Source organism: Eubalaena glacialis, chromosome 3 (genome assembly GCF_028564815.1).
Source record: "Eubalaena glacialis isolate mEubGla1 chromosome 3, mEubGla1.1.hap2.+ XY, whole genome shotgun sequence".
Classification (NCBI taxonomy): Eukaryota; Metazoa; Chordata; class Mammalia; order Artiodactyla; family Balaenidae; genus Eubalaena; species Eubalaena glacialis.
Window position 1 is genome coordinate 111,529,791 of NC_083718.1, and position 24,340 is coordinate 111,554,130.

Below are 24,340 nucleotides of genomic sequence, written 5' to 3' on the forward strand. Positions count from 1 at the left end.
AATGAAACTACGAACAAGATGAAAAGACAACCCTCAGAATGGGAGAAAATATTTGCAAACGAATCAATGGACAAAGGATTAATCTCCAAAATATATAAACAGCTCATGCAGCTCAATAAAAAAAAAAAGAAAAAAACACAATCCAAAAATGAGCAGAAGACCTAAATAGACATTTCTCCAAAGAAGACATACAGATGGCCAAGAAGCACATGAAAAGCTGCTCAACATCACTAATTATTAGAGAAATGCAAATCAAAACTACAATGAGGTATCACCTCACACCAATTAGAATGGGCATCATCAGGAAATCTACAAACAACAAATGCTGGAGAGGGTGTGGAGAAAAGGGAACCCTCTTGCACTATTGGTGGGAATGTAAATTGATACAGCCACTATGGAGAACAGTATGGAGGTTGCTTAAAAAACTAAAAGTAGAATTACCATATGACCCAGCAATCCCCCTACTGGGCATATACCCAGAGAAAACCATAACTCAAAAAGACACATGCACCCCAATGTTCATTGCAGCACTATTTACAATAGCCATGTCATGGAAACAACCTAAATGCCCATCGACAGACGAATGGATAAAGAAGTTGTGGTACATATATACAATGGAATATTACTCAGCCATAAAAAGGAACAGAATTGAGTCATTTGTTGAGATGTGGTTGGATCTAGAGACTGTCATACAGAGTGAAGTAAGTCAGAAAGAGAAAAACAAATATTGTATATTAACGCATATATGTGGAACCTAGAAAAATGGTACAGATGAACCAGTTTGCAGGGCAGAATTTGAGACACAGATGTAGAGAACAAACGTATGGACACCAAGGGGGGAAAGCAGCAGGGGGTGGGGGGGGTGGTGTGATGAATTGGGTGATTGGGATTGACATGTATACACTGATGTGTATAAAATGGATGACTAATAGGAACGTACTGTATAAAAATATAAATAAAATTAAACTTTAAAAAAATCATGGGATGCAACAACCTCTATGCCCCTCAGTTGTTTCTCAACCGGAAGGAGAACCCTGTGTACAAACTCCTAAGGGAACCGGAGATGAGGGGAGTGAAGTATCATTATTCAGTCCCGTAATTTAGAGAAGAATCAGTCTGAGGCCTGGAAAGTTTGTACGGTCACTGTTGAGTTAGCAAACCTTATTAGCACTGAGAATCCATTACAAGAATAATGTGAGACCTTCCTCCTCACCCCACCCCCAACCCCATGCCAATCACTGGAAAGAAGGAAGTGTGGAGGAGGGATTCGGGCATCTGCTCTGACTCTTCCAGTTTGGAGTGCAAGAAATAGATATTTATCCAGGTCAAATCAAAAGAAGAGAGGTTTATTATACGAAGTGCATAGTAACCTTGGAAAAGAAACAGAATATTCAGGGAATGTTCTCAGCTACTCTTCTTCTGCTCTTCTACCTTTTACCATGTTTTTTCCCTCTGTTCAGTCTTATTTTTGCCTCCTGACTCTTGCTTTGGGTTTTACCTCCCCCCATCACCACCTTAACTTTGGATTCCAAGACCATGGACCCTGCGTGGTCCAAGCTTCATCTGCTTCTGAATGTGCCCCTTCTGGGTTCCACTCCTGGTGCTAACTTATCCTCTCGATATTTTTAGTTGAAACTTCTGGGTGAGCCCGTCATCTTGAACTAGGTCACGTCAGAGTTTGCTGGACAGACTATACATGACCCTGAGTCAACAGCCTGTCCTGGGCCATTTCCTGTGGCTGGAGGAGAGCCTTGGGGAGGGGCAAGAGAAAGAGAATCCTGTGTATCAGGTATGGCTAAGGTGGACCCTTTAGCAGAAGCCCCCAGTTGTCTAGTGTTTAATGTGAACAACTCCTTGGCTCTGGCTGAATAAGACAACACCAGCTTTTGGCAGTCTGTATTGGATTGTAGGCAAGCATCCTAAGAAATTATTTCATTTTGCATGAAATCTGTTTCACATCCAGGGGTACAGACGTGGACAAACTGAAATGCTTTCAGTGTTCAGTGAATTGACCGTCTTTGGGAAGGACCAAATCTAAGTGAGGCGCTAGTTTGGGCAGTTGCACAGAACTAAAAGGCTTAGAGTGTCTCAGCTTTTGACATATGAGTCCTGGTCCTGCTGGAAGGAGCTTTCTAGCTTTACTTTGGATCCAAGGAACTTTGGAGAAATAAGAAGACCTCTGGGCCAGGGTCAAGGGAGAGAAACTGTCACAGCTAAGGGTCCAGCCAAAGGAGAGCACATGTGCTGTGCCAGACAGCCGGGGCTCTCCCCACGCTGCCCCTCCCCTCACTCCCACATGCCACACACCCTCGTCAGATGACTTCATCCATTCTTTTTTTTTTTTTTTTTTTTTTTTTTTAAATTATTCATTTTATTAAATTTTAACCCTTTGTCTTTTTTTTTTTTTTTTAAAGAGCTCCTGACTTATTTATTTATTTATTTTAGTTTTTTTGGCTGCGTTGGGTCTTCGTTTCTGTGCGAGGGCTTTCTCTAGTTGCGGCAAGCGGGGGCCACTCTTCATCGCGGTGCGCGGGCCTCTCACTATCGTGGCCTCTCTTGTTGCGGAGCACAAGCTCCAGACGCGCAGGCTCAGCAGTTGTGGCCCACGGGCCCAGTTGCTCCGCGGCATGTGGGATCTTCCCAGACCAGGGCTCGAACCCGTGTCTCCTGCATTGGCAGGCAGATTCTCAACCACTGCGCCACCAGGGAAGCCCACTTCATCCATTCTTAAAGGAAGGTCTGACTATGACAGTTCGTTCTTTTAGAAAAATCACGTTTGGGGGCTTTAAGTCCTAGCCTCCTTGTAGGAGTTATGCTCTCACGCTCCTCAGCCGGATCCCCACAAAGAAAGGAGAAAAACCCTTGTGCTTCATAAAGGAGAAAAACCTCCTGTGTTTCTCCTCTCAACACTCTGCTGTCAATACTTCACTTCTGACACTCAGAACACTTCCCTTCTGGTCACTTCCCTTCCCTTGGTGTGTGGGTTTTTCCCCACACCAAGAAATTCTCAGACACCAGCTGGGTGTCCTACAGTTTACTCAGTTCTGACACTCTCTACCTGGAGATAGCGCCAGATCCCACAGGTTAAGGACTCAGTCCCCCACTTCAAATACCAATCGCAAGTCCGGATTGTTACCTGTGCTTGTGAACAATAGGCTATAAACCACAGGTTCCCATGACCCCCTCCTCGGGTTCACTTAATTTGCTAGAGTGGCTCAGAGAACTCAGGAAAACAGTTTACTTACTGTTTACCCATTTATTAGAAGAGGATATTATAAAGGGTACAGATGAATATCCAGATGGAAGAGATGCATAGAGCAAGATATGTGGGAAAGGTCACAGAGCTTCCATACCTTCTCTGGGTGCCCCACTCTCCCAGCACCTCCGTGTGTTCACCCCAGAAGCTCTCTGAGCCCCCATACATTTGGGATTTTTATGGAAGCTTCATCACATTAGCATGACTGATAACTAACTCTATTTCCAGTCTCTCTCCCTTCTCTGGAGGATGAAGGGGTGGAGCTGAAAATTCCAAGCTTCTAACACATGGCTTGGTCTTTCTGGTCACCAACCCCCATCCAGGAGCCCACCAAGAGTCACCTCATTAGAAAAAAGATGCTCCTATCACCCAGGAAATTCCAAGGGATTTAGGAGCTCCGTGTCAGGAACTGGGGTCAAAGACCAAATATTAGATCAAAAGATGTTCCTAATGCTTTTCTCACTGAGGAAATTAAAAAGGTTTTAGGAGCTCTGTGCCAGGAACCCAGGAAAGAAACCAATATATATTTTTTCTATTATCTCACACTGTGCTTCTGACCACTGGCTGTAGATTAGAGGTTCCCATGGCCCCCTCTTTGGGTTCAATCATTTGCTAGAGCTGCTCACAAAACTCAGGAAAACAATTTATTTACTATATTAACAATGTATTATAAAAGGATACAACTCCAGAACAACCAGATGGAAGAGATGTATAGGACAAGGTGTGTGGGAAGGGGGCACGGAGCTTCCATGCCCTCTCCAGGTGCACCACCCTCCCAGCACCTCCAGGCGTCCACAACAGGAAGTTCTCCAAACCACACCCTCTTGGGTTTTTATGGAGGCTTCATTCCAAGGCACAATTGATTAAATTATTAGCCATTGGCAACTAATTAACCTCCAGCCCTTTTCCCCTCCCTGGAAGTGGGAGGGGAGGAACTGAAAATTCCAACCCTCTAATAGTGTGGTTGGTTCTCTTAGCAACCAGCTCCCATCTTGTGTTTATCTAGGGGCTTTCCGAAATTCTTCCCATTAACATAAACTCAGACGTGGTGGAAAGCAGTTTGTTATGAATAACAAAAGGTATCAATTTCATGTTTTTACTCTGAAGCTATTTCAGGAACTGAGGACAAAAATCAAATAACAAAAGATACCAGGACTTCCCTGGTGGCACAGTGGTTAAGAATCTGCCTGTCAATGCAAGGGACACAGGTTCGAGCCCTGGCCCAGGAAGATCCCATATACCGCGGAGCAACTAAGCCCATGCGCCGCAACTACTGAACCTGCACTCTAGAGCCCATGAGCCACAACGCCTGAAGCCCGCGCACCTAGAGCCTGTGCTCTGCAACAAGAGAAGCCACCGCAATGAGAAACCCACGCACCACAACATAGAGTAGCCCCCGCTCGCCACAACTAGAGAAAGCCCGTGTGCAGCAATGAAGACCCAACACAGCCAAAAATAAATAAATAAATAAATTTATTAAAGGAAAAAAAAAGCTGTAAATCATTAGGACTCCAAGAACTACAAACACCTGATCGTGTTTGCCAGAGAAGCCATCATGGAAAATTTTGAAAAGTCTTAAAGGGCTTTCTCTCCACATAAATTGTAAATGCAGAAAGGGCAAAAGCATAAGTGGGGGGGACTGAATGCAGAAAGAATTTGGCCAGTGAATTGAGATTCACTTTCCATATATCCTATTTTTAAAAAAGAGCTTGCTTCTTAATTAAATGAAATGTATAGAAAGGGTGCATATTATTAGTGTACAGGTTGACGACTTTTTACAAGGAACACGGCTGTGTAACTGGCACTCAGAAGAAAGAAAACCAGATTATCACCAACTGCCCAGAAGACCCACTTAGACTTCTTTCCCAAAGGGCAATCCCAAACTGATTATTTTGCCTGTTTTTACGTTTTCTGTAAAAGGAAGCACATAGAGTTCCCCCTTTAGTATCTGTCTGCCTTCACTCACCCTCATGTTTGAGAGTCACCGTATTGATGCACCAGTGAGGGCTGTTCCTTCCAACCCCTGTAATGCACTCTCCACTGTGGGGAACATGCCCCAGATAATTCATTCTATTACTGATGGGTGTTTGGGCCATATAGTGTGAACCAATGGTTATTGTTTGGTTTGGGAAAGTTTTTTAAAAATAATCATGTATTTGAGAGAGACTAGTCAGGCTTTTTTTTTTTTTAAGATAGTCATTTTTAATTTATTTAACTTTTGGCTGCATTAGGTCTTCTTTGCTGCTCGCGGGCTTTCTCTAGTTGCGGTGAGTGGGGGCTACTCTTCATTGTGGTGCATGAGCTTCTCATTGCGGCGGCTTCTCTTGTTGCGGAGCACGGGCTCTAGGCACGTGGGCTTCAGTAGTTGTGGTGTGTGGGCTCATTAGTTGTGGCTCATGGGCTCTAGAGCACAGGCTCAGTACTTGTGGTGCACGGGCTTAGTTGCTCTGCGGCATGTGGGATCTTCCCGGGCCAGGGCTCAAACCCATGTCCCCTGCGTTGGTAGGTGGATTCTTAACCACTGCACCACCAGGGAAGTCCCAAGTCAAGATTTTTATGCCAACGTAGACAAAGAAAATAGAGGGGCCACTTCACTTGCTTAGATCTCTAGCTTTGTTCTGTTCTGCTTACCCCCTCCAACCGCCAGACCCAGGAGAAAAAAGTGAGTTATGCTTCTGAGAACGTAACTGTTACAAGGAGGATGAGATTTGGAATCCCAGAAAATGAGGGGAGACCTTGGGTCTGTAGGAGTGGACATAGTAAGTTGCACATGTGTATAAACTTCAGAGAAGCCCTCTGGTCACTGGAAAATCCTCTGCAAACATCTCAGAGCAGCTGGAATGCTTCACTCCACCCCAGGTTATTGTAACTTCAGTCTCCAGTGTGTCAACAAGTGAGGATATCCTGCCACCTCCCCGCTGTCGCTCCAAAACTCTCAAGAGAAAGTGAGATCATGAGATGCGTATTTGATTCAACAAGCAATGAGGCTTAATGAGACAGATTTACCTTTCTATTTTCAATATAGCTATGGCCAAAACCTTCCCTAGCATACAGCTCATATCCTTCTCCCTTCTTCAAGAACACAGCAGTCACCCTGCTGGAGATCTCTTTTGGGAACTCGCTGTTCTCTGCTCACCACGTTTCCAGTAACTTGAGGTCAAGCTAGCTTATTTCCACACAGTTTCTGTCTATCTGGGCACAACGGTTTAAAATATTCCTAAATACTTTAGTGAGGAAACTCTTAAAATTTTACTCTCTGATCACCAGTATGTAAATTCAAAGTGCCTTTGGGATCTAAAGAAAACAAGAGCGCTCACTTGAAGGAGGGAGACTGGGGAAAATACAAGGAAGTGTAGTGTTTAGATTCACTGGAAAGACTTTTAAAATATTTATATTAGTATCAAGAACTTATTTATGTTTCATTTCTTGGCAAGGCTTTGAAGAAATTATATGTATATCCTCAAAGATTTTAAGTATTATTTCACAAAGAATATGTTACTGTTTATAAACACAAATGTATGAGATGACTTCTTAAAGAATTAAGGCTTTTAATTGTATTTTTTCTTTTTCCTGCCTCTCTTTACTGCATACACCTTTTATACTTGGTTTTTTCCAAACTTTGCAAGCACTCCAGTGATGCATTGGTGGTTTCTAAAAGGACATCTGGAAGACAAATTAATGACTTCTCAGGTTGGGCAGGTACCTGTTCCGTGGTTCAGGAGCTTCAGTCTCCTGATAAAGCCCATGGAGGGGCTTAAAGGACACAAATAAGATGATAACTTTTTTTCCCAGTTTTACTGAGAAATCATTGACATACATCACTGTATAAGTTTAAGGCATCCAGCATGACAGTTAGATTCACATATATTGTGAAATGATTACCACAATAGCTTCTGCTAACAGTATCTTCTCATGTAGGTACAATAAAAAGAAAAGAAAGAAGAAAAGAAAAAAAGGAAAAAAAAGTTTCTCCTTGTGATGAGAACTCTTAGGATTTACTCTCTTAACTTTCTTATATATCATACAGCAGTGTTAGCTATAGTCATCATGTTGTACATTACATCCCTAGTACTTAGTTATTTTGTAACTGGAGTTTGCACCTTGCCACCACCTTCTTCCAATTCCCCCTCCCTCCACCCTCTGCCTCTGGTAACCACAAGAGTCTGATCTCTTTTTCCATGGTTCTATGAGTTTGAGATCACATAGTACTTGTCTTTCTCTGTCTGACTTACTTCACTTAGCATAATGCCCTCAAGGTCTATCCATGTTGTTGCAGATGGTAGGATTTCCTAATTTTTTTATGGCTGAATAATATTCCATTGTGTATATATATGTGCCACTACTTCTTTATCCATTCATTCATCAATGGACACTTAGGTTGTTTGATGATAAGATTTAGAATAGTTATAATATTGAAAAGAATTCTAAAAATATAACAATAATTTATAATGTGCTGTGTGGACCCTGAAAACATAAAAGAAATAGAGAGTTCTCCTTCCTGCCCATGACTGTCAGTTCTTTAAGCCAACATCTTCTGTGCTTTTAACTTTTTGTGCCAGTCACTGTGTACTTTAATGCGTTTTCAAAATTAATCTTCACAATGACTCTATGAGGTAGATAATAGTATCTTCCCTATTTTACAGATGAGGAAACTGGGCTTAGAGTGGTTAGCACCTTGCAAAAGTTACGAGATCATGAGTGACAGAGCTGGAACTTGAATCCCACCCTGGCCTGCAGCTTGAGCCTCCACCTCTGCTATGTCCACTGCCCTTGTACATGTAAACTGCCCATGAAGACTGCCATCGAGGCCAAATTAGACTGAACACAGAGGCACCACCATGCCCGGGAAAGTCAGAAGCTTAAATTGCTAACTCCGAAGGTGAGGACAACTTCCACTGAATTTATTGAAAATAATGAAATCTAGTTCTCTAACAACTTAGAGGACAATGTCAGTATTAAAATTTGGTTGTTGTTTTGTCTCTCTTTTTTAAGCAGGTGACATGAAGGGAATTCCATTTGGAGAACAAGGACTATTATGTCCATTGAATGTCTACTTTGTGCTGCTAGGTGCTAGGAATAGAGAAGTTAACAAAACTGGTTCCAACATCAAAACATATAAACATGGACTATTGCATCTGTGACACTGGGCAAATGATTGTTTTGCCTCTTAAGACTGCATTTACTATGAATACCTAGTCAATCTCCTTAGAAAATAATTCACAATGGACCCCTCTTTGTTTAAACTGCTAAAGTGAGTTCTTTCCTACCATTTGTGAGGTATTCATGAATAACACCATCAAATGACAGTATAAGAATGCAAATATTTTGTTCCTTTAAAGGTTTATTTGCAAGTTTTCTGAGTGAACTATAGGATTAATTTTCTCCTGCAAAGTTTTCCTTGAGGTAAAATCAAGCTCAAAAATAGACTTTTCCTTAGGCAGGATCCACACTCCACTCCCAGTGAAACAGAATTCTAGAAGGTGAGAGCCAAAGTAGTAGAACTAACCATGTAGAACAGCTGATCCCATTTCTTCTTTAGAAAATGGAATTACTGATACTCTGAGAAGCTGAGTGGCTTGCCTATCATCAGAAAGAATAACTAACAAATCCAAGATTTAAACCCAGGCCATCTTTTTTTCTACAACCCTATAGTTCATGTCAAGTTCAATCCTGTGGTCAGAAAAGCCCCTGGTGTGAGCTCTGACCCATCGCTTTGCACAGTACTGGGAGCAGGCAGATTCTTAGTGAAAGTTGGTTGAGTAAATACGGGTGAGGGGACTCCCAGCTTCTGGTCTAATCTCAGCTGCCTCCCCATTAGCCCTCTCCTGTGCTGCGTCTCCCCTACCTTCTTGGACTAAATTACTCAACAATGTTAATACCATCTTGCCTGAGCAGCCATAGTAAGGACAGCATCCACAGAGATACATATATCACCTGGGCAGGGGTGGAGACCACTCAGAGCTATTTAACCAGCTCATTTACAAGGATATATTGACCCCTAGACATGCCACATGGATGCTGAAGCAAGAATGTTTCAGTAGTAGGGGTTGGTGGCAAATCCAGGGCATAGAGGATAGAGAGAAGTGAAAGAGAATTGGACCAAAGCACCCAAGAATGCAAAAGCTGGAGAAAATTGGTGACAACTGACTTGGTCACACAGCTGGTTGGTACCAGAGTGGGGATCTGAACTCTGGCATTAAGATTAGTCTGGCAGCTTCACATGCTGCTGCTCTCCCAATAGACCAGAAGCCGTAGTGCCTAGTTTGTGAAGTGCTTACCGAGGGGTAAAGGATGGTACAGAAGTATAAAGGGCAAGGGACAAAAGAAGATGCATATAATCAGTGAAAATGTTTATGGAGTGTTGGACCCTTGTTGTGGACTAAACTGTGTCCCTCCCAAATTCATATGTTGAAGCTCTAATCCTCAATGTGACTGTATTTGGAGACAAGGCCTTTAGGGAGATAATTAAGGTTAAATGAGGTCATCAGTATGGGGCTCTAATCCAACAGGAGCGGTGTCCTTAGAAGAAGAGGAAGACACAACTGCAGCACGTGTGCACAAAGGAAAGGCCATGTGAGGACACAGCAAGAAGGTGGCCATCTGTAAGCCAAGGAGAGAGGCCTCAGGAGAAACCAGACCTGCTGGCACCTTGGTCTTGGACTTCAAACTTCCAGAGCTGTGAGAAAACAAATTTCTGTTGTTTAAGCCACCTAGTCTGTGGCAGTTTGTTATGGCAGCCCGAGCAAACTAATACAGCAAAGATGAACAACAGTGAGGGACTTCTGTGGACAAATTCTATCTCAGTCTCCTTCTGCTCCAGGCTTGCCTAGGCCCATGGAGGAGATGGGGAACTGACACATGCAACTGAACCTTAACCAGGTATTTTCAAGTTAATCAGGTCCATGCTGAAACAAACAAGTAAAAAGACATAAGTAATGATTCATCAGTAGAAAACCATGAACAATTTACATTTTTTCTGTGGCTTATCTGTTTGTCCATACTTTAATTGTCTTGTCTCCTTGGTGGTTTTACAAGAACAGATATTTGTCTCAGAAAACTCATTTCTTGAAAACTTAGAACAAATCTAAACTATTTGGGGCTTTAGATCATCAATGTTTAGAAAATAATAGTTTATGTCAAGAAAGGGATGGATTCCATTGGAAGAATCTGTAGGAGATGTCAGCAAAAATGGCAGAGAAAAGACCTCTGTAATAATCTTTTCTATAAAAGCAATGAGAACACTGGCAAAAAATTGTCAGAATCAACTTTTTTCAGAACTCTGGAAATTAATCAAAGACTTGTGGCAATCTGAGAAGAGTTTATTCAAGAAAAAGGCTGAATCTCAGAAAGAGCAGCAAGCTTTGTGACATTTTAACTTGCTCTGTTTCCCCTCCCCAACTCGATGGTAGCCTTAATAATCAACAGCCCACAAGCACAGTGGCAACCACTGGAGGGGGCAGAATGGGGCTGGAACTCCTTCAAAGCCCTATTCCCAGAGAATTGTTGTTATTTGATCTATCTGGAGGTTCTTGGAAGACCCCACTCCCAAAGCTGTCTTTATTTAAACTGACTTAGAGCTTATTCATTATGAAAAGCCTTTCCCCAGAGGCATTAGTTGAAAACATTATAGCTGTCTAAGGTGGCAAATAACATTTGGGTCAGACAGTAGACTAACCAAAAAGCTTAAAAGAAAAATCTGGGGAATGAGATGTTTGAAAAGCTTTGGCATGTTCCTGGGAACCTAGAATGCTACATGCATGCCCAGGGCTGTGCACATGCTCAGAAAAGACCCAAGAAGACCCAGGCTGACCTTGAGGCTCTGCACAAGCAGGAAGTGAAGGCTAAGACAGAGTTGGAATCTTCCTGTTTGAATGTTGAAGGTGTGCCCCAGAGACTCACACAGAGCTCCTCAGCAAAGACTGTGAGACATACCAGTCCCAAGAATTTAATCACGTTTCTGTTCAATCATTAACTGACCATGAAATTAAATGACCAGAAACTTTAGTAGCCACACAAGACAAAGTATACAGAATTAAACTACAGAATTATTTCAGAAAAGTCACTAAACAAATCAGCAACAACAATAAATGCTGAGAGGGGAGAGAATGATTTCTAGTTACCACATTATATTTTTTAATGTCCAATTTTCAACATAAAAATTATGAAACATGCAAAGAAACAAGAAAATATGGCCATACTTAGGGGGAAAAAAACAGTCAATAGAAACTGTCCCTGAGGAAGCCCAGATGCTAGACTTACTGGACAAAGGCTTTAAATCAGCTCTTTTAAATATGTTCAAAAAACTAAAACATAACTATATAATAAATATAAAAGACAGTATAACTGTGTTTTTTGTTTTTAACTATTTTTTCCTATTTGACATAAAAGACAACTGCATAAAACAATAACTATAAATTTGTGTCTACAGGCATACCATGTATAAAGATGTGATTTGTATGATAATAACAGCAAAGGAGGTGGAAGAGAATGGAGCTATATAGGAGCAAATTTTTGTATACTTTTAATATTAAGTTGTTATTAATTCAAACTAGATTGTTATAAGTTAAGATGATAATTGTAACCCCCAAGTCAACCATTAAGAGAATAACTTTTGAAAAATCTGTGGTACAGATGATTAAATCCAGCAAAGCCTCACTAGTATATACAAAACAGTGGTAAAATCGGTATGAATTAGTGAAATCACTAAAGAAAGGAAATTCTTCATTGAGGACATCATTTTATTAGTTTCTCAATACACAGTAACTAGAAGAGCATACAAGGTATTCTTTCATCCACTTTAAATTGAGGGTCTTTTATGTGTCAGGCACCGTTTGATGCTGCAAAATAGAGGCTTAGCTGAATCTGTCTTAATGAAGGGCTTCTTCATGGACCCATAACTTCTAGCAATATGTCTATTTCTGTTCTTTTAATTTCCTAACGACTCGGGTCTCCCTTGATAGTCTCTCTCATTAACCATCTTCAGATCTAATCTAATCTATTTATTCACTCAGCAAATATGTGTTGAGCTCCTGCTATGTGCCATCCATTGGCGATACAGCGGTGAACAAGGCATATGGAGTTCTTGCCCTACGGGCCTCAGGGAACTTGCATGTACTGTCATGTTGTGCAGTATATATAATGTAACAGCAGCGGGTGAATGTGCTAGGAAGAAAAACGAAACCTGGGTATAGTGAGGGGGTGCTTTTAGATAAGGTGATCAGGAAAGAAGGTGACATATGAACAGAGACCTTAATGCAAAGATCTGGAGAAGGAGAGTTTTAGGAAGAGGGAACGACTGCACAATCTGAGGCAGGAATGAGCTATGCCTGTGAGGATTAGGAAGGAGGCAGGTGTGAGTGGAGTCTCTTCTTTTGACATGTATCTTGGATTCAACCTGCCCTCTGTGCCTTCTACCACAACCCAGTCCTTAGCTGTAGCACTCACATCTAAGTCACCCTGAAAATCTTTTCACTGTTCTTGCCCCAAGTCTGTGTCCCACACAATTCATCCTAAACTCCACTACCAGAAAATTTTCCAGAACACTTTCCTCTTGTCACCTCACAGTCAAGGAGCTCCAGTGACCTCCTACTGCAGCCGAGCCCTCAGCTCCTCCACAGCATTTACTGGTTTACAACTATGTGCTGGACACTTTTCTAGGCACCGTGGCTACACCAATGCACCATGAAGACCAGCTTCTTGCTCTCATAGGGCTTAATGTTCCCGAAGGATAAGGCAGACACTAGACAAATACCAAGATAATTTCGGATGTGAGTAAGTGCCAAGAAGAAAACAGAGAAATGGTGATAGAGGGGGTGACCTGAGGAGGTCTGAGGTGGTCTGGAAAATCTGGGTCTGGGGTCTGTTCCAAGAGTGGGAAGATCAGGTGCCGAGGCCCTAACATGGGGCTCTGCAGGGGCTGACCTCCACGCCACCTCCTTGGGGAAGTCTCCCCAGCACACCAGGGAAACGAGCCACCTCTCCTCTGAGTGACTAAAGCAGCGTCCAGTGCTTCTCAGATGGACAAGTTTGTCTCCCTTCTGCAGACCACAAGTCCATCGAGCACAAGAACACTACCTAATTCTCACCAGGCCACATGGAGTACCGTGAGTCACTGATGACCGCCTGGGGAACTGAACTGAATCAAGCCCAGCGTCCTAATCTGGCAGGTGGAGTCACGGAGTGTCGAGGTCTAGTCCAACATTAACTCACATTCCCAGATCTTGTTAGGCCAGTATCCTGTCTGCTCCTGCCCTCTCTGGGTAAAACTTGACAAAGTTTACAAATTTTAACAAATCAATATTACGTGAATATAAATTTCTGGAACAGAAGTTATTGTTTGCCTAGTTAGATAATTCTCTCAAGAATGAACATCCAGCTTTACCTGCTGGATTGATTTAGTCTACTCTTTCAAAAATCGTTTAAACTTTTGAAATTGATATTGACAACAGTGACATGTGGAAAACACTTTATCTTGACTTAGTAGTTTTGTTTAAAGATGTTTACTGAAAGACTATCACTGATCTATTCATTGAATTAATATTATTAATAATATTTTTAAGCACTTCTATGTGTTAGGTATGGTACCTATTCCTGGGTATACAAGGGTGAATAAAATATACACATTCTGTTGCCCTTATAGAGTTTACAATCTTGTCAGGAATACAGGTTAGGAAACAAGAAAAGAGACAAATAAATGTATAATTATGGCTTGTGATGCATACTATTAAAGAAACAAACAGCATACAGGACAGAGAATAACAGGGAGAATTTTGCATAGTGTGGTCAGGGAACACCTTACCTTTAATCGTTGACTCAGCTGTGCAGAAAAAGGGATGGATCTCACAGCTTTTATTAAATTCTAAATAATTTTCTTAATTCTGACAGGTAGTTTCCAATGTCCTGTAGCCATTATACTTTTATACATTCTTTTTAAAAAGATGCTTTAGCTTTGCCCTACAACTAATCACCACTCACTGTGTGTTTATAGTATGTTATCATTGTAAAGTAAGAATACTCACCAAGGAGATGATGCTCTGTTCTCCATGTCCCTGAAGCATATTCTTTACCATTCATTTAAGCTGCATAGAGTGGCAGTGTGTTTCCTAACGACATCCATCCCTCTGAGTAGTTCTAAGCATGCAGACTGCTGTGGGCTCACGGTGGTCAAATCCCACAGCCATACAGAAGAAGCCCTTTAGGTCACACAGTTTACCTGGTTAAAATATGGTGTCTGTGAAACATCTGGGGGACATTCAGGTTGAAGCTCGGTGACCACGTCAGTCCCATGGCCACAGGCTTCATTCCACCCTTGACCAGTGACTTCGCAGCCCTGTGCTATGGGTCCTGTGGGGACCACAGGATAGTGCAGATTAATTAGAGCAGATACTTCCTGACCTCATGGAGTTAATACAGGAGGGTGCTTATGAGTCCAATTAAGTGGTTCCTTCTGAAGCAGCTCCCCTGATCTTCTCAGGAGGAGGAAAAGGAAACACAGGAGCATGAGAAGCATGAAGCAGCCATGGATAGCTGTGTCTGTGCATGCCCAGTCCAGACAGAAATTATTGTGAATTCCAGCAACCAAAGAACAAGTGTGGAGCATCTCTCCCTGCATTCCTGAAGGGAATGTGGAAATACTAAGAAAGAGAAGGACACTCAGGTAGTCACAGAACAGGGCTTCTTTGACAGAGATTACTGAGCTGGTTTTAAGCAATTTGAGGTGCTATGAGCAGGAGCCACCAGCAAAGAAATACGTCTAGGGTCGTTGGACGACTATCAATTTGTGGTTCATCAAATAAAAACAAAGTGTTTCTAATCCAGGTCTGTAACAGGTGAGGAATGACAAGAAGAGCAATCAGGGAGTCGGGCAGAGACTCTTGCGTGGTGCTGAGTGACCCGGCTGTGCGACCATTGCATTTCTCTTCAAATGGGTTCCCAGTTGGGGGAAACACTCACTTGGTTCTAAGACTAAACTCAAATAAGGACCTTAGGTATAAATCTATCATTGGTATGAGAGCCTATAATTCCCATAAGCATTTCTCACCAAGGTTGGATTCTTCCCTTTATTCATTCACCAAAATTAGTTGAGCACCTACTATGTGCCAGGTACTATTGCTGCTTTGTCTTCAGTGCCTCCCAAGGTAACAAAGGCAGTCTGTGCCCTCACAGAGCTCACATTCTAGTGGGGTGGGGTGGGGGAGACAGAAAATAGACTAATAAGCAAGTGCTATGAAAAGCAATAAAGCAGGTAATAAGGGGGTGAGGGTGCAGGGTGATGAAAAGGGGGCCTTCAGAGAAACCCTTTTTAAGGGCTATTATATAGAGAGGTCAAGAAAGGCCCTTCTGATAAGTGACATTTGTATAGAAATTACAGGGTAAACCCGGGGAAGATGTAGGGGAGAGGATTCCTGGCAGAACAGGAGAAGCAAGCACAAAGTCCCTGGGGCAAGGCGTGTTCTTGGCACAGTCAAGGAACAGCAAGAAAGCCGTGTGGCTGAGCAAATGAGGGAGAGAATGGTAGGAAATGTGGTCGGAGATGTAGGCAGGGGCCGGATCATGTGCGGCCATGAAAAGCCTGGGATGGGAGCCGTGGAAAGGTTTTGAGCAGAGAAGTGATGGTACCTAATTCAGATTTTAAAGGGGTCACTCTGGCTGTGTGTGCAGAGAGGAAGCAGGAATAGCCCAGGGAGGAGACGAAGGTGGTAGATCATTAGCATGTTATTAACATGAGATTCCCCATCCATACCAGAAAGCCCAGGTCAAGGTGAGTTGAGAATGAGTTCCTTGAGTCACATTTCAAAACTGTAGAATTTCAGTTAATCAGAAAGTCAGTGGGATGCAATATTCTTATATAGTAGCCACTAGCCACATGTGTATACTGACAACTTGAAATACAGTTAGTCTGAATTGAGATGTTCTATGAGTATAAATCACACTGAGTTTCAAAGACCTTGTACCAAAAAAAAAGAAAAGAAAAGAAAAGAAAAACCCCAAAACCAGAATGTGAAACATCTCATTAAAAATTTTATGCTACACTAATTACATATTGAAATGATAATGTTTTGAATATAGTGGGTTAAATAAAACATACTCTTTTCTTTTTCTGTCCTCAGAATCTTTATTATGTAATAGCATGCATGCCACATGTTAGCCTTTTATTAGATATTGTACTGTTATAGGGCCCAGTACCCTGTTAGCCACAGAGTGTAAATGCTTGATCTTGGATTGAAAGGAAGGTCATGAGTGCCAAGCTGTTGGCAAGTTGCTCTCAGAATTATCAAGTTCGTCTTAATATGGTCATTCATACACCTGCAACCTGTAGACAAGTTGCAATAAAAAGAATAATGGGCTTCTCTTCTCAAATGAGATAATTTAGCAAAGTAATGACAAAGGAAAGTAATCTCACGTATATTAGGACCACATTTTCCAAATGAAGTCAAAGGCTTTGGTTACAGGCTCTTCCTTTTCTTCCTGCTACCTCTGGCCCCAAGGCCTGCAAATCACTTTCCTTGTGACAGAGTTCAGTCCTGAATATCCCCTGTTGTTGATGGATGTAAACATGACTTGCCTTAGGGCTCATGGAATCCAGATATTAGGACTAAAGTTTATCTCCTCAACTGGGAGGAAGCAAGTCCTCCCCAGACTTGGAAAAATCTACTCTGGAAATTAACTTCACCTATTTCTTTTTACTTTTTAAAATGGAGCTACTAGAAATTTTAAAATTAAAATTTGTGGCTCACATTATATTTCTACTGGACATCACTGCTATTAGAAACTGAATTATACAAAGAAATCCTTTGTGATTTAGGACTTGAACATTTTTCTAAAATGTGTTGTCCATTTTCTGGTTTTAATAAACAAAGTTATGCGAAGTATAGCTAATGTAACTGGATTTACTTTAATTAATGGGGTGTGTCAGTGATTCTGCATCACCAAAGCTTTGTTCTAAACATCTCTCAGTGGCCCCGTTGTCCGGAAGATGGTAAAATGGCCCTTCCACACTGGCTTTGCCCTTGGCGGGGTGCCTGGCCTGGGGTCCTCAGCTTCACAGGTTCAGAACACAAACTTGATAGGTTTCCTGGCTGAGATCCTAGGGACACATTTCTCAAGAGTTGATATGAGAACAGTGACTTTCCAGAAGGACAGGCTTTTCTGGGCCATTCTATCTGGTTTCTTGCTAATTTATCTTTTCACCTCCCAAAGGTATCTGTGTCATGGGTTGGGCCCCAGAGCCAGGTGGGGCAATGCAAGCCACAGTGTAGATCCACTGCACAGGGGCCAAGGAGTTCTAAAGATGAATGGCTTTACACAGCGAGGCTGTGGCATGGGAATGGGGTGGGCAGACCTCGCAGAGACGGCCACTAATGTGAGCTCACCTCAGGCTGCATCTCTCCCAATCCTACCATGACTTTCCAACATCTCATTTCCCAGGAGTGATCAAGCTCTAGAGGAACAAGTCAAACTGTTCAGGTTCTCTAGAGGTGGCCACACACACTCAAAAAACAACTTACTGATTTATAGGAAGAAACAAATCGTCAGGAATCAGAATATTTGGGTCAGAGAATCATTTAGCTCTGCTCTCTGTGGGAGAGAGTGCTCAGGAGAGCAAATCCATCAGTATTTGGAGGTTGCTTGGTAGGCAAAGACTATGAACAGGGGAGACAGAAGGGTGTCCCGAACATTTGGAAAAGGAAGAAATGGGTACCCTCTGAAAGGTTAAACCGTAAAGCCAAATCACCCAGTGGGTCAGAGAAGCGCCATTTCTATTGCTTAGCTTGGAGTAAATATTCAAGAAATATTTATGGTCTGCATGCATGTCCAGTCTAAGAGTTAGTGAGACAGAATGATTCCCAGGGCAGAGCAAGACTTGACTGAAGTATTAACATACTTCATGGAGGAATGAGTTAATCACCCACAGAAGTACAGAAATAGGGGGAGTTTCAGAAACAAACTTTGGCTGTGCCCATTGGTACCATCCCAAGAGAACAGAGGGTGAACTTACTGGAGGTGGACTGAAGGCCAGTGAGGACATAGAGTCCCCAACCGTGGAGGAGGACCCATCCAGCTGTCAGAGCCCGGACCATCCAACACCTGAGTCCTAGAACTATGTTCCCAGGTTCTGAATCCAGGATCACTAAGCTGATAATTTCACATCCTGTGCAGCTTTTCACTGGGAGAGACCATGCTGGTGAGCTCATTTTGATTATCCAGTCTGCCCAAGAGTTCTATTTTTCTATCCCGGTAAGGTAATTGGATTTATGGTTGGAGATAGCAGCATTTTGAAGCATAGAATTCATTCACATAATGAAGCACTTAAATGAATTGTGTCTCCAAGTCCACAAGACTTACTCAAGCAACAGATTCAGTAGGTCCAGCTAGTGCAAACTTCCTACTGAGATTCCTGTGTGTTACTGAATTCCACTGCCTTCCAGTATAGTCTTCAGCAGCGAGTACAAAGAATCACGTTCCAGTCTGGCTAAGATGACCAACTTGGAATCTGAGAGTCCAATGAGTTGACCACAGCCTCACACTTTGGACAGTTGTGTGGACCATAGGTGTAGAGACGAGAAAGACACTAAGCTGAATGTTTACTTACCCAAAGACGGATGTTTTTTAAATGTAAGTCTCTATTATCAGCATTTTGATGTATAAAAATATAAAACCAGCGTTGTGGTTTATTCACACATGCTGTATGATCAGGCCACTCAAGATGGCTGTTCTCTTGTTCTCTGTACATCCTCTGCTGGACCAGTGCCTGCTTCACTTATGCCCCACTCACGTGACTGACCTTCCTGCCTACTGACCCCAGGCCCCAGCTACTGATTGTTTTTGTAATCAGTATTTCATATAACTTTAAAAAACTTTTATTATTTCTAAATTTATTTTATCTTTATTGAAGTATAGTTGATTTACAGTGTTGTGTTAGCTTCAGGTGTACAGCATGTTCTAGCTTTAGATCAGGATTCTCCACTACGCTTATCAAATGGGTGGTGAGGGGCGTGCCCCTCTGCTGGTTTCCCTGGTAACCGATGAGCCAATCGGTCATCAATTCCCCCTATAACTGGTAACCATCTCTTCCCCGAAGGCTGCCTCCCAGTCTGCCGCACACGATGGGGCGTTGCTCCAGGACCTTGCTTTCAGACATGTAAGCTCCCCCATCCTTTAAACCACTGATGTCTCTGTCACTGATCCTGGGCTCTTTCTTCGGTCTTGAAGCTGGGCAAGTACAAGCCTTGTAGGCCTGTAGGGTGCAGCCCAACACGTGCGTTCCAGAAATATTTATTGAACATCTGCTATGTTTCAAGCCCTGTTTTAAGTGCTGGGACATATGTTAGTGGAAAAAACACACAGAGATATCTATTCTCAAGGAAGTTACAGTCCAAAAGTGTGCGTAGGAAAGAGATGATTGTCTTTTAAGATGTCTCTTAATAAATGTAAGTTTTAAAAATGATGTAGTATTTTGGAAAGAGATAAGTGTTAGTTTAAATTTTTAAATGACAACAGAGTAGGGTAAGGAGAATCAAGGTCCTTGACGGACAGATTGCAGAACTAAAAAGGCTGGATTGAGTGCTGTCCGGCTTATTTCCATTTTGAGCCCAGGCCCAATGAGAGTAAACAGGTGACCACACAAGTTCTTTAATTTGCAAAACCTGCAGACCAGGGAAGACAGCTGAAAAGAGAAGCTAAGTATATTGATCACATCTATTCTAAATAAGGGCAATTTCCCATGGGCCCTCATTGTAGTCTCATTAGGAGCTGCTTTGGGACCAGTCCCCACATACATGCTGTTTGTTGAACTACTGTTACAGAGTCAGAAGTACTTTGTCTCTGCTGCTATTTATCCATTTGCATTCTGGCAGACCAGCAACTCCTCACACCTTTGGCCCACACTTTCCCACCTTCCCTTCTCAAAGGATAAGAAGGGGAAAGGCTCATTTCAGCTGCTGAAAAAGTCCCTTGACCACCTCCATGGCTAAAGCCCCTCTTTGATGAGGGTTGAAGTTCTGTGCCTCTTAATCTCAGAACATCTCAGTCCTTATATCTGTGGTAGCTCATTGATAAAGCTGTGCTCCAGGTTCTTTCCTAACCATGCTTTTCAAATCTATGCAAATCAGCACTTAATCGTGTGGTTTGAGATGAAGGATTCCTCTTCTCCCACATTTCCCATTCATCTTCGTGGGTTTGCTTTTTAGAAGATCATAATGTGAGCTGACTGGCTTACATTTTCCCTTCTAAGAAGTAAAAGCAATGGCTAAAAACATTTAAGAGTTATTAAATAAAATTTAGTGAATGCTATAGCTTGCCCATTCCCCCAAACAGCAGAAATCAGTTCCTTTCAAGGGAACTCAAAACAAAAGCATAACCCTGACATGATGCTTTAGAGTTTAGTTCAAGCTTGATCAAACATATACTACCTCTCATACTGGAAAACACCTGTCTAGTCCCTCAAGGTCAGACATTCAGGACCTGTATTCCTGTCAACACCATCCAATATTTATCAGACCTGAGCTCAGAGCTATGCAAAGTTAAACATTCCTGATTACTTCCTTTTTATATCTTACTTGTAAAGACTAAGCAATCAAATGTGTTTAATAAACAGGCAAGATGAATAAACACAGAAAAGAAATAAATTAAGGAGGCTGACATTTTAGTAGAAACAGTTATTGTATTCCTTGAAAGGTCTTAGGTTCTGGGTCACCACTGAGCATATCAGGAAATAGATGGGAGCAGGCTTTGGGTTCTCAACAGACCTTACAAAACATGAGTTGCCTCATATGCTGTGTTGCTGGGAAAGGAGAAGAGGCAGCTCTCAGTAGACAAGACTTGTAAATGCTGGCTGAGGCCTTAAGGCAAGTCTTTTTCTCTGAGGTAACCACCTAATGTAAAGCCTAGTGTAGAGCTTTCTTCTCTCCACTTGACATTAGAAAAAAATGAGGTTTAAAGAAGTTAAGTAATTTTCTCAAACTTACACAGCTCGGGAGATGCAAAGCTGTGATTCAAACCCAGGTGTATCTGTCCCCAAAGGCTATGCTCTTCCCAATAAGCCTCATCAGCCCAAACTTGCAGCCCTGAGTCATCCTCCAGGTCCCTTGAGATATCTACCCTGAACCTAGCTCTGGGTGCACACAGGTGGTGCTACTACATCCTGCGGGTAGGACTGCCTCGCTGGGTCCATGGGGAGGGGCAGCCGACAGTGGGCACACCAGCCAAAGTGGGGGCGGGTGGGTGGTGAGAAATACCCCAGCTTCTCCCTTCCTCTTGCCCTCTGGTCTTCTACCAGTTCCTCCCAACGACTGAATTTAGTAGCTAGAAGGCAAGGGAGCCTGGGAAATATACTTCCCTACCTTAAAGGGCTGCACAGAGAAGGACCAATCTTGAATCTAAGCGCAAATATGCACTGTGCATATTTTACAACGTGGTGGTAAATAAGCTGCAAATATGGCAAGGGGCGGGTTGGGATGGGGAAAGGAGAGGCTGAAAGTTCTACAGTAGCCACTGATTAAAGAGGAGTAGGTGGCACACAAAGACTTTCTTCTTCTCATCCCTAGCCAAAGTGATTATCAAATACTTTAAAGCATTTTTAGGAAAGTGAGGGAGAGTGTCATAATGGGCTGTAATCCAGGAAGCATAAGCTCCAAGGAAGTATTAAAGAATAATGCATGCTTGGTTTGCAAAATAGAAGATTTAGAAGCAGAACTGAACTAACTTCCTGTGGATACAGCTCATTATAATAAAGCTGGTCTAGAAGGATGGAGACTAAAAGCAGCCGCTGACTGAGGAGGAGTTCCCAAATCAGGACAGAGTCAGCCCCGGCTCCACAGAGGGTGGAAAGATATACGTCAAGACCCCAATGCTTCTCGCTCCAGGATTGCAGAGGGCACTTCCCCGGCTGCCATTATGCAAGGCCTTCCCATCCCTGGGGTGAGTAACCATCATTTAGTCATTCATTCCACAGAAATTTATTGAACCCCTGCAATGTACCAGGCACGATCCTAAGCACTGCAGAGAAAAAAGCAGACAAATAATAGAAGCACCCCAACCCTCAGTGGAAGCCAGATCAATATAGTCCGCCCCATCGGGACGAGAGGGAGGGAGGGGTGTTCCTGGCAGGGTGTGGTCAGAGAGGACCCTCCATCCCTACTTCCTGGGTTACTCCTAGTCCTGGTAGACACATTTATGGCAGTTAAACATGCAACAGGGACACATCTGTGTCATTAATAGAGATACTACTATAAAGAACAATATTTCCTCCTGGGTTCTAGTTTATTCAGTTTCATTCAACAGACGTTTATTGTGTGCCAATTCTACGCCTAGAACTGGAGCTACAGAGACAAACATTTTCTTCAAAAAGCATTGCTCCTGCCCTCAGCAGAGTAGGAATGGCAAATGCATGCCGTTTCAATCCAGAAATTGCTGCCAGAGACCTGAGTCCTCTGCAGGTTCACGCAGAGGGTGGGAAGTGATTTCCCCCCCCAGCTCAGAGTGGTGGTGATACTGGTCAGTGCAACGTGAAGCTGACCTGTGCCGGCTCTGCAGCCCTCCAGTCACTACGTCTGAGGGCTGATTGTCAAGAAGGAAAAGCCTTTTTGGCTTTACCTCATAAAAAGAAGTTCAGCGCTCTCTTCGGCAGCACATACAGTAAAATTAGAGAGATACAGAGAAGAGTAGCATGGCCACTATGTAAGAATAACGTGCGAATTCAAACAAAGCGTTTCATGGTTTTGTAAATAGGTGGAGCACAGAGGATTTTTAGGGCAGTGAAATACTCTGTATGATACCATAATAATGGATACATGGCATTATACACTTGTCCAATCCCATAGAATGTACACCACCAGGAGAGCACCGTAATGTAAACTATGGACTCTGGGTGATAATGTCACTGTGGCTTCATCTACTGTAACAAATGTCCGCTCTGGTGGGGCATGTTGATCACGGTGGAAGCTGTGGGTGGGGGCAGGGGGCTTATGGGAAATCTCTGTACCTTCTGCTCAATTTTGCTGTGAACCTAAAACTGCTCTTTAAAAAAAGTCTTAATTAAAAAAAAAAAAAGGACTAAACACAAACAAAAAAAGAAGGTCAGGCAGCTGAGTAAACTCCCTGGAACAGCCAGCCAGACAGAGACAGACAGGCTCCTGAACTGCTCTGCAGGGGCCTGAGGAAGTTGGAACCGTTGCACAGCGGGGAAGGAGGGGAGCCTCCTAGGCCAGCTCAGTCTCCCCATCTGGCAGGGGCAGGGAGTGCAGACCAGTGTATTGTAGTCTAATTCTCTCCTCTTACACTAATGCTTTGCAAAAAGCACCTAAGTAATTTAACTTAGTCCAATCTTATCATTTACTTTTTGATTTATTAATAATTAGGGGAAAATATATCTGAACAAATTTCTTTTTTTTTTTTTTTTTTTAGAATGTGCACACATTATCTATATTCTCTGCATTCCTGGTTTTCAAATCACTGGTACATTTTATTTTATTTTAATAAATTTATTTATTCATTTATTTATTTATTTACCTCCGGCCGCCCTGGGTCTTCGCCGTGGTGTGCGGGTCTCCCACGGCAGCGGCCTCCCCCGTTGCGGAGCACCGGCTCCAGGCGCATGGGCCTCAACAGCCGGGGCTCGCGGGCTCCAGAGCACAGGCTCAGTAGTTGTGGTGCACAGGGCCCAGCTGCTCCGCAGCGTGCGGGATCTTCCCGGACCAGGGCTCGAACCCATGTCCCCTGCATTGGCAGGCGGATTCTTAACCACTGGGCCACCAGGGAAGTCACTAAGCAAATTTCTTACACTGTAACTCTTTTTTTTTTTTTTTTTTACAGATTTGTAAATCTTTTTTTTTTAACGTGTTCCTCTGTAGTTTTGATTTGCATTTCTCTAATGATTAGTGATGTTGAGCATCCTTTCATGTGTTTGTTGGCCATCTGTATATTTTCTTTGGAGAAATGTCTGTTTAGGTCTTCTGCCCATTTTTGGATTGGGTTGTTTGTTCTTTTGATACTGAGCTGCATGAGCTGCTTGTATATTTTGGAGATTAATCCTTTGTCAGTTGCTTCGTTTGCAAATATTTTCTCCCATTCTGAGGGTTGTCTTTT

At 42.7% G+C, this 24,340-nt stretch overlaps 1 non-coding gene across 1 annotated transcript; it reads left to right on the forward strand.

Moving 5' to 3' along the window:
• The first annotated feature begins 22,867 nt into the window (after positions 1-22,867).
• LOC133089241 (U6 spliceosomal RNA) lies at positions 22,868-22,976 on the forward strand. Its single transcript, XR_009700619.1, has one exon. It is a non-coding gene; the product is annotated as a U6 spliceosomal RNA (small nuclear RNA).
• The last annotated feature ends 1,364 nt before the right edge of the window (positions 22,977-24,340 follow it).